At 42.0% G+C, this 10,013-nt stretch overlaps 2 pseudogenes; one reads left to right on the plus strand and one right to left on the minus strand.

The window, feature by feature from the left end:
* The first annotated feature begins 212 nt into the window (after positions 1–212).
* LOC118601606 lies at positions 213–983 on the plus strand (annotated as a pseudogene).
* A 1,373-nt stretch (positions 984–2,356) lies between these two features.
* LOC118602426 lies at positions 2,357–2,475 on the minus strand (annotated as a pseudogene).
* Between the last annotated feature and the right edge of the window lie 7,538 nt (positions 2,476–10,013).

Consider the following 10,013-nt stretch of genomic DNA (forward strand, 5'->3'; position numbering starts at 1 on the left):
ACCACCCAGGCAGTCAAACACCCACCAGGTTTATACATCAGTCTCCTAAGACCAGGGGAAGCATGAGCCAGTTCCTCAGAGCGTGAGCAGGTCCAAGTTCACCAGAAAAACTCAGTTTCTGATGCTTCAAAATTAGATTAGATCCTGAACTACGAAGACCTTCTAAATGACCAGCTACCCACTTCTGTGACATCTCTGAAATACGTCTCATGTTCCAAGTCTAAGTCTGCTTCCAGTTTGAAGAGGTGATGCTAGTTTGGATAAACGGGCCTCTGCAGTTGGCCTTAACAAAGATGCAGAGATTGTACATGGCGGCTGTTTATTGTCCGTTTACAGATATGCTGTTTCCTGGTTCTATTGCCTTGAAGAAAGAGAAGTTACAAGTTAAGCTGGAAAGTGAATATATCCAGAAATTGTATATGCTACAAGCAGGTTTCAAGAGAATGAAGACTGACAAAGTAATTCTTGTGGACGAATCATGGAAAGTCTGAAGTCTTTTTGAATTTGTTCAGTGGTTCAAGGAAATGTTTGATGCAAAGAGCGATGGGAAAGACTCTGACCCTACTGTAGCTGCTAGACAAGACCAAGACATGTCAGGAGCACCTTCCTGTGTTGCTACAGATCTGAATAAGCCAGCAATGCAGATCCTCAGGAGCCCATTTAGACACAAAGAACTACTACTACTACAGGTTGTGGCTTGGAAAGAAAGCACCTTAGCTTAGGCGGTAGGAACGATGAAGCAGCTGAATCAATGCAGCAGGTCAATGCATTGAAATCGTGGACAAACTGGCGAAGGAAAGGATTTCTATTTTGAAAAGCTAAGGCAGGTCGAACTGGTGTGCCAGGAGGAGGAGGAGGAAGATCGCCTTGCATTGGAAGTGTGGCATCTCTGCGCCACAAATGAAGCTTTGGGGTTGCTTAACGAAGGGGGGCCCGCGGGAAGAACCAGCACCGAATTAACGGTCTGGGGCAGTACCATCTGAATCCTACCCTCCGAATCGTGTGCTTATCTATAAAATAACCTCCTTTACCGCTTAGAGGACTCACTGGCTTCTTTCCATAAGCAAAAAAAAAAAAAAACCCCACCTCTTAAAACTCCCTTGTGCAGAAGTTTCGATCCTTTTCCAATAAGTTTGAGTCGGGATCATTTTACCTTCCAGCACAGAATTAACCTCTAGAGGGCACCGCTCAGAAGGGAAGAGGCTGATCTTGGGAGCTCGCCCACCATTGGGTAGTTGATAAACTGATTTCTGGAAAGGGCGTGTTATGTGATATACTGGGGTGGAGACTTTATAGAGAAATTTAAAGACTATTAATTCACAGTATTGATGTAATTACTGTGAAATGATTGCAGAACATTTTAATGAGTTTTAACACAGGTAACAAGAGTAAAAAAAAAAAAGAAAAGAAAGCCAATCAAAAAATTTTAGTTCTTATCTCTTTTGAGCTCTCGGCCCTTTTGAATGCCATATATGCCTATCTCTTTAAGAAAGAATTCGGGATAAAGTTTATAGTTTTGGAATGTAATCAGTTGATGCTTTTTGACTTCCTCAATTACTTCTTTCTTAACAGTGTTATTGAGATATAACTCAGATACTATATAACGCATCCATTTTAAAGTGCGACATTTAATGGTTTTAATATATATACAGAATTGCACAACTACCACCACAGTCAAGTTTAGAACCTTTCATCGCCCCCAAAAGAAACGCTCACCCACAGCAGTCACTCCCCGTCGCACCGCAGCCGCCGGGCCTAGGCACCCACCAACCTACTTCTGTCTGTATGGATTCGCCTAGTCTAGATATTTCGTGTACATGTAATCACACCATGTGCAGCTTGTTCAGACTGGCTTCTGTCACTGAGAGAATGTTTTCGAGGTTTACTCGTGTTGCAGCATGTGTCAGTACTTCATTTCTTTTCATCACCAAAATAATATGCCATTGTGTAAGTATACCACATTTTATTTGTCTGTTCGTCAGTCGATAGACATGGGTCGTCTCCACTTTGAGGGCGTTATGAAGGATGCTGCTTGGGCATTCGTGTACCAGTTTTCCGAATATGTGTTTTCACTTCTCTTGGGTATATGCCTAGCAGTGAAACTGCTGGCTCACGTGGCAAATCTGGATTTAACTTCTCAAAGAACTGCCAGACTCTTTTCTAAAGTGGCTGCACCATCAATTGCTTCTTATCTTAAAAGTTTTTCAGGATTCCAGAAATTTAATTATTACTTAATTAGTATTTTTCTATGAATTTTTATTTATTTATTTATTTGTTTTTAGGAGAGGCAAACTTTGGTTGACTTCACAGATTGCAAGGACTTTGTCATTTTACAATCCTCATTTTTTATTTTTTATACCTACAGCACCTGGTCTTCCTATGCGGTCTCCTATCCAAGTCCTAACCAGGCCTGACCCTGCTTAGCTTCCAAGATCAGATGGGATTGGGTTTGTTCAGGGTGGCATGGCTGTAGACGGAATTTATTTTTTTTAATTTGTTAATCTCATCAAGACTTTATTCAGTATGTAGTGACAATCTAAATTTAGATTTTTCTCCGAAGTCCTAGCCAGTGACTCCGGAATCATTGCTGAGTAAGCTTTATTCTCTTTATTGATATGTATTGCCTTCTTTGATATATCACATTTTTATATTTAATAAACTACAGTGCTCGGCCGTTTACATTGTTCCATGGACCTATCTGTCCATGTCCAAGTCAGTGCCACACTATCTTAAAGACTGTAACTGTGTTTTCATAATATATATGGCTAATATATCATAATATATCTTCATTTCTGAAATAGTCTTTGTTTATTATCTCAATTGAACTTAAGAATACTTATATCAACTCTTTAAAAAATTGCAATGGGGATTTTTGTTGCTATTGCATTAGCTCTATAAATTAATTTGAGTTATTATTTTTACAATATTTCATTCTTCTACCTTGAGACATACTAGTTCTGCAGGAAAAGCTTCAAAGCAAGACTTGCAGTACTTGGTGACTTTTTTGCTGTATGAACTAAAGGAGAAGGAAGAATCAGAAATGTTGTTGGGGCTTGGGGCCTGAGCGATTAAGAAGGGCTTAATATGAGCCCACAGAGTATTGCTAAGGGCTATCAAAAAGAAGAGGGAAGACTTTTTGATGTTACTTTGGAGGACAAAAAAAATAGTCAAAATTACCAGGGACAGATTCAGCCATACATAATAAACCATTTCACGTAGCAGATCCTTGGCATTCGTGGCATTAATATTCATGATTCTTGACATTTGTCAATAACCTCCACGATCTAAGACAGGCAGGAATTTTTAAATTTGCTAAGGCACACATTTGAAATTGTGTCTGCTGTGTACAGGAGTGAGTCGCTTACATGGGGAGCAAGCCTAGCCGGCTCCCCAACATCTGTATCGCATCGTGTCTTCGTGGCTCTCTCCCAATCTCTGTACATGCTATAACGATCCTAAAGTGGCAGGAACGTAGTTCCAGGTTAGCTCGTGGATAACGCTGCCGTTAAAGTGATGTACTGTGACAAATCACTTTAGGACTCTACAAAAGCATCTGAAGGTCTGAAGACACCCCTCTGATTTTTCAGACATTCTCTCCATTTTATAGAGGTAGTTATATATAATAGAGATACTCAAAACGATGGGAAAATTTTTAAGCTCTCAGGACACGTTTCTTAAAACTATCAGGATTCTACTTGCTGGAAGAGGTGAGGCTATCATTATAGAAGAAAGCTCTCTCAGAATATGAGAAGGGCTGGGTTTTAGCTCAGAGGAAGAAGAATTTATTTTAGACTTCGGAAAGAAGAATAAAAGATGTGTCTTAGCCTGATTTCCCCAGAGAGCAGAACATCAGAAAAATATATATCCGCACATACTTTACCGAGGGCCGTGGTCCCCAGGAGTGAACGAGAGTGAAGCTGTGGGGAGCTTCACAAGGTACATTATTAAGTAGCTTGATCCCATGGGCCACCTGAGAAGCCATATGAAAGGAGGAAGCACTTATCTGTGGACAAAAAAAAAAAAAAAAAAAAAAAAGCAGAGTCGGGGGTGGAGATTCTATGAAAAGGAACCTCACAGGGTGATCCGAACATAAAATTCCTTGCTGGGCAGGCCTTGGTGGGGAGTCACAGCCCAGGCAGAGAACTTTTTAGTAAAAAGCTTATCTTTGCCTTAAGCAAGCCCTGTCCATTGTTTCTGTGCATCTAGGTTAACACATCTTTGAAATAACCATCCTCAAGAGATCACATAATCTTGTTAACTATCCTGCAATCCTATCCCCATGTTGCTTCCTCCCACCTCTAAGTAATCTTCCTTAGTTCCTCCTTAATCTCAAATGCATAAAAGAAGCTGCAAAATCATTGCTCTCAGGGGTTTGTATTTCAGATCTTGCTCCCCAGCACGTATCATCAGTTTGACTCAAGTAAACTCACAAAAATTCTCCATATTTGGACATTTCTTTCATCAATGTATCCATCACCTTGCATCCCGCATTGGTTAAAAAAAAAAAATTATATGCGTGCGTGTGTGTGTGTGTGTGTGTGTGTGTGTATTTCATGAGGCATTAATTACCCAGCACTTCCCAGTTGCACTTATGAGGATGCTGAGGGGCACCTGCTGTGTCCCAAGACACAGTGGAAACAGAGGAGACAGAAGGAGCTGGCAGGTGGCCACTGTGTGTGGTTGGTTGGACCCATGGCAAAACTGGTCACCACGGTGGTGACTAGAATAAAAGACAAGTGTGGCTGAAAGAAGCTGAAGCGGCGCATAGGAGGTTCCTGATCCAAGATGTTTGTTGTTGAAGACGAGGTATGTCCGCGTGAGTGAGATGATAAAAAAAAACTCAGGTCTCTGGCTCCTCCTGGGGAAACAAGGTACAAGCCCCTCCTACCAGAATGAGGATGCTATGAGAAGAATGAGGATCGGTAGAGAAGTAGAGAAGAGTTATCAAAGCCGCCGACTGGGCAGGAGCAGATTGAAAGAATGGTGGGGTAATGGTAGGGGTCCCTTTGAAGATAAGTTCTCTGAAGTTTTGGTCCTTTGCATTTTCTCCAGGAGCTGAGAGCGCAGACTTGGGGGGGAGGGGTGATCCAGGCAGGCGCTGGTGCTGGAGCCTACAGCACTGGTCATGAGGGCGGGCCATCACGGGGTCAAGAACGGACAGAACAGATGACGTAAAACCGAGGCCCTGAGTATAGACGCTTCCGTGAGGCGAGAGCAGAGCAGGCGCACAGGAGGAAGGACAGAAAGGAAACAGCGGCATCTTGAAGGTGGAACGGAGACGAATACCGCCGGCGAGGCCTAGGGCACAGCCGGCGCTGTGAGGTGAGGGCACGAACGTCTGTACCCTGCAACGAACTGAGTCACATGGTCGCCTGCCTGGCCACAGGAGGAGCTGAGAAGGAAGACGTGAGGTGGTTCCTGGAGTTGCCTAGGATGGAATAAATGTTGATAGAAGATACTGGTGATGACTTGGAACCGATTCAGCCAGGGGTAGTAGAGACTTCGCCTGATAGTACATGGAGAAAGGCTGTTGGAAACAGTGGAATTTGAGACTTCCTAGTGAAAGGGTTTAGGGAGCCAGCAGGTTAACTAACAATCAAAGCAGTTGCCAACGTTGGAAGACAAAGCAAGATCTGCCTCAGTGCAGACTTACACCGGCCTCATTTCTTCAGGAAACACTGGCGAGGGACGTGCAGATTTTCACTCAGACTGGATATTATTTCAATGTGCTGTCAAGAGCCCACATTTCTCTTGTGATTAAAAAGAAAGAAATAAAACAAAATTAGTTTGTTTTGAACAAACACTTGTCTACCACCCTTAACTCAGCAGCTGAACAAAACAGGCAGTATAAGGTGTGGCTCCATTAGTCTTCCCAACACTCATTTTTCCTAAATCGACTGAAACTATGTGACCGAGTTAACACGAAGAACACATGGAGGTAAAGGTTTTGGAAAGAGGGAAAAATATAAAACCTGTGGTGAATATTTAACGTGCCACACACAGAGATCCAGCCATATTTCATGAGCAGCTGCTTGGCCTTCAAGTTTTCGGGGAGAAATTTACCTTTATCCACACCTTCTTTGCTTTTGTCACAGTACCCCACTCAGCGAGAGCTCCTGGAGGGCCTCGATGTCATAAACAGAGAAAGTGACATAGTCATAATTGTAATAGCTCTCATTATTGAATGCCTTTTCTGTGCACAGTTTTTACACTCAATGCTTTGTGTAGTTTATTCTAGTCATTAAAATGACTGAGCAGGTGCCATTATCTCTATCTTGCAGACCAGGCGGTACAGAGCTGCTCTAGGGATTTCGGTGATGTCCTCAAGGTGCCAGGCACCTCCGTGTTCCTGCTTGGACCCCCTTAGTGATAGGAGCTGCTCCCCCAACCTGTGTCTACGTTCAACCAGGAAGAGGCAGAAGGAACGGTACCAGCTCACTTCTACTTACCTTGTCTTGGCCAGACCTAGTCACTGGTATATCATTCAGAGTTCAATGGCACCCATTCCATCGTGTTTAAACAGCAAGGAGTTTCTTAAGACATACAGATAGTTCTTGAATTATTGGGAGGGCTAAATGAACTCTAGCTGAACTTGAAGAGTCACCAGAGAATTGGGCCATCAAGGGGGCTGCTGCCTCTTCCACAATCAGAAAGTGGCTGAATTAAAAGGCCACCTTCTCCAACAGGAAGTCAATGCCATAGGCATCAACATTGAGTCATGACACATCTGCCATAACCAGGAAGCAAGTCAATCAGAAAGCCACGCCGACAGTGTTAGCTCCCAGACTAGGTCAATTCCGCTGAGATTCAAGCCAGCAATATACATGCCCAGAATTCACCTCTGGCTCCTCACCAAACTCAATTCCCAAGCAAAGCCTCATGGTCCTCTCTCCACGTGACTCAGTTTCAAATCAAAGATAAATGGTCAATAAGACTTAAATCATATCTGGAGCCCCAGAGGCAACTTGGGGACTCTGTGAGTTGAGTATTTTAGCTTTCTGATTTCAATAGCAGAGGCAGGCAAGAGAGAAAGGTGTTTGAACAGAGGCTGATGACGCCAAACCCTTGTATTGGCCACATTTGTTCTGGAAAGTTGGGAGAGTTGGCATATAGTTTATAGTTGTTCGGCCTCCCCTTCCTCCATCTTCAAGTGTCCCATCCACATATATCATCTCATTTAATTCTCATAGTAAACTTTCAATGAAGTCTTACTCTCCTTACTTTATAAGAAGGAAACTGAGGCTCATAGAGTTTAAATAATAATGTCCAAGAAGGTAGCAGAATCAAAATCTGAAACAAAAATGGTGGAGTCTCTTTATTCTCACTTCCCTTGCTCCTGACTGTGATTTGCTGACTTTCGATGAGCGGAATAGGCCTGATACTCTCCTGTTGCCAGACCTATGCTCTAGCTATTTTTTTAATTGCTGGAGATGCTTGATCCCATGGACCACCTGAGAAGCCCGATGACATGTGAGTCAGGACTGTCTGGGGAGAGAAAGGAGGAAATGTTCGTCTATCAGAGCGCATCCCTCATTGGCCAAAGAATCACTCCACAAGGCACTATTGTCCTTTCCTCCTCCGTCTGACCACTCCAGTCCTAGCCATCCTTTAAGGCCCAGATCAAGCCATCTCTCTGCAAAGACTTCTCCAATCTCCCTGCCAAACTGTAGTGCTACCTTCTCTAAAACTCCCATGGATTTGCTTTGTACCTCCATTCAAACACTACCCACAATCAATTTATATAATCGCCCCTTCCATAGTATAACTTCCTTGAAGACAAGCACCGTGACATTATTTATCTCTCTCGTCCCTTAAAGCTCCTGACGCAGCATGAATGTGGTAGCCACCAGCTGAATAATACTGGATGAATAAATTTCCCTAAAGAAGAGCTGCTCCCTTCTTTAAAATATTGGATAATCTGTATCGGTTAATGACAAAGCAATTACTCTAGTTTCCTACCGTTGCTAATTAAAGAGACTCTCCTCTACCACCACTGTTCATCTGATTTCTCCCGTATTTAATGAGCCCTCGTCGGTTAATGTATACAGAATATTTTTTTTACATATTACTTTGCTTTGTGGCTTTTAACATTTTAAAAAAATGAACTTAAAAAAAGAAAGAGAGAGAACAGGACTTCGTCATTGGAATTGAAATGAGTTCATTTTCTCTTTGGAATAACCATACTAGGACAATTTTTACACTAGTGCAGGCATTTGCCATAAGTAACAATTCATCAGGCCAAAAAGAATGGAACAGATCATGAAAGTAAAAGCATCAAAGCGTCTCCATGCTCTACACTTAATCCATTCAATTTCCTGCAAAAGTAGAATTTCTTCCATTACCGTCAGCCCTTCAAGGTCAGCATACACCAGCAGTCTCCTTGGGTCCTTCTGCAAACTTTCTACTTTACAACCGCAAAAGAGTGGCCAGCCTTCACCCCGGCAGGTTCCCTCCTGCTGTGGGGCTAGGAAAACTGGTAGGCCGGCAGCTTCCTCCTGGTTGTCATGGGAACGACCAGGGCCGCTGGCCCTCTGAAAAACGGAAAAAACAGCAAGTGCAAGACCACGCATTCCGTCCTGCCCTGCGGATTAAACCAGCTGTCAAGCCAGAGTGAAGGACCGAGCGAGGTCTTTGGAGCGGAGAAGAGAGCCTGGCGTTGAAACTTCAACACGTAAGTAATTTCTCTGCTCTTCTTTTTTCAAAAGCATGTTTAGCTTGACAGAGAGTTTTTATTTTTAATAACTTCAGAATTTCTGTTGCATGGCAGGAAAGGTCTGTGACAGTTCAAAGAGCCACTTGTCGAGGTCACCTTCTTATGGATTTGCATTTCTTACCGGTGGCCTTCACCCCAAACACTTTCGGGCTTCCAGGCATGTGAATTGCTCTTTACTGAGATTCTGCCTTTAAAGGAAATGTTTTCAGCGCATTAAGCAAAGAGTGAAATGATCTTCTCACAAGTCCCTAAATAGATAAACTAGCTTAGGCTAATGTTATATAACAGATATCTCCACGCAGTCTCAGCTTTTTGTTTCTGTTTTTTAAATCTGGCTAATTTTCCTGTGGGCCCACCACACTAAATAACAATTAAATAAAAGAGATGAGTATCGTATCTCTTTTCTTTATTGTGATCACAAAACCAGGAACTCTGAAAACATCCACTTCTATTGTTTCTTTGCTCTGTTTCTATCTAATTTTATCTAATTATTTAGATAATAAATATTACCTGCTTTTCTATACAGGACTCATTAGAAAACATAGGTAGATAAGAAGAAACTACCTTTAGATAATTGACATTTGACTTGGCCAGTTAACTTTTGAAAAAAAAAAAAGAGAAAAAAAAACCATGATACTTTTAGTAAAAGGCAAGGCGATGACTTAGTAAAAATCAGTAGTCCTTACATGGTCCTGCGTATATTTCATTGTTTAATAACCATGTTTTTGAACAGTATTTTAGCAAAAGTGTGTTGGTATACTGAGAAAAAGAAATAGTTGAAAAGAATTGTGCATAATATTTATAAAAACGTCCTTAAAAACTGCCAAAAATATCAGACCTCATTTGTTACATTTTTTTACATGAAAAGAATGATCTTTGAGAAAGTTTTTATTTTTAGACCAAATAATGCAATATGTTTGAAAGTAAAAATATTTCTCTTTAAATTTATTTGACAGAAATTTGGCATTTCTCTGAAAATAACGATTTCAATAAAGTATTTATGGAAATGAGTGCTTTTCCACAGCTGACTTGGATTTCCCAATTTTCTTTTCCACGCTGATATTTTTATTGCTTTAAGCTGGTATAGCATCAGCGTTCAGAATCCAGTGTTTAGTGGCTCTTGTCTCTGCCTCAGTGGGGAGAACAGGCAGACTGCACAGCCCCACGGCTGTTGGGTGAAGGAGAAGCTGTACCGAGCTGGGGGTCTGAACCCCAGTCTAATTAGCTGAGCATATACCAAGGGAAAGGCATGAGGGGCTTGCAATCATGGATTAATCAACCTCACAAGGACTGTGTCAAG

The sequence above is a fragment of the Rousettus aegyptiacus genome, unplaced genomic scaffold (genome assembly GCF_014176215.1).
Source record: "Rousettus aegyptiacus isolate mRouAeg1 unplaced genomic scaffold, mRouAeg1.p scaffold_m13_p_4, whole genome shotgun sequence".
Classification (NCBI taxonomy): domain Eukaryota; kingdom Metazoa; phylum Chordata; class Mammalia; order Chiroptera; family Pteropodidae; genus Rousettus; species Rousettus aegyptiacus.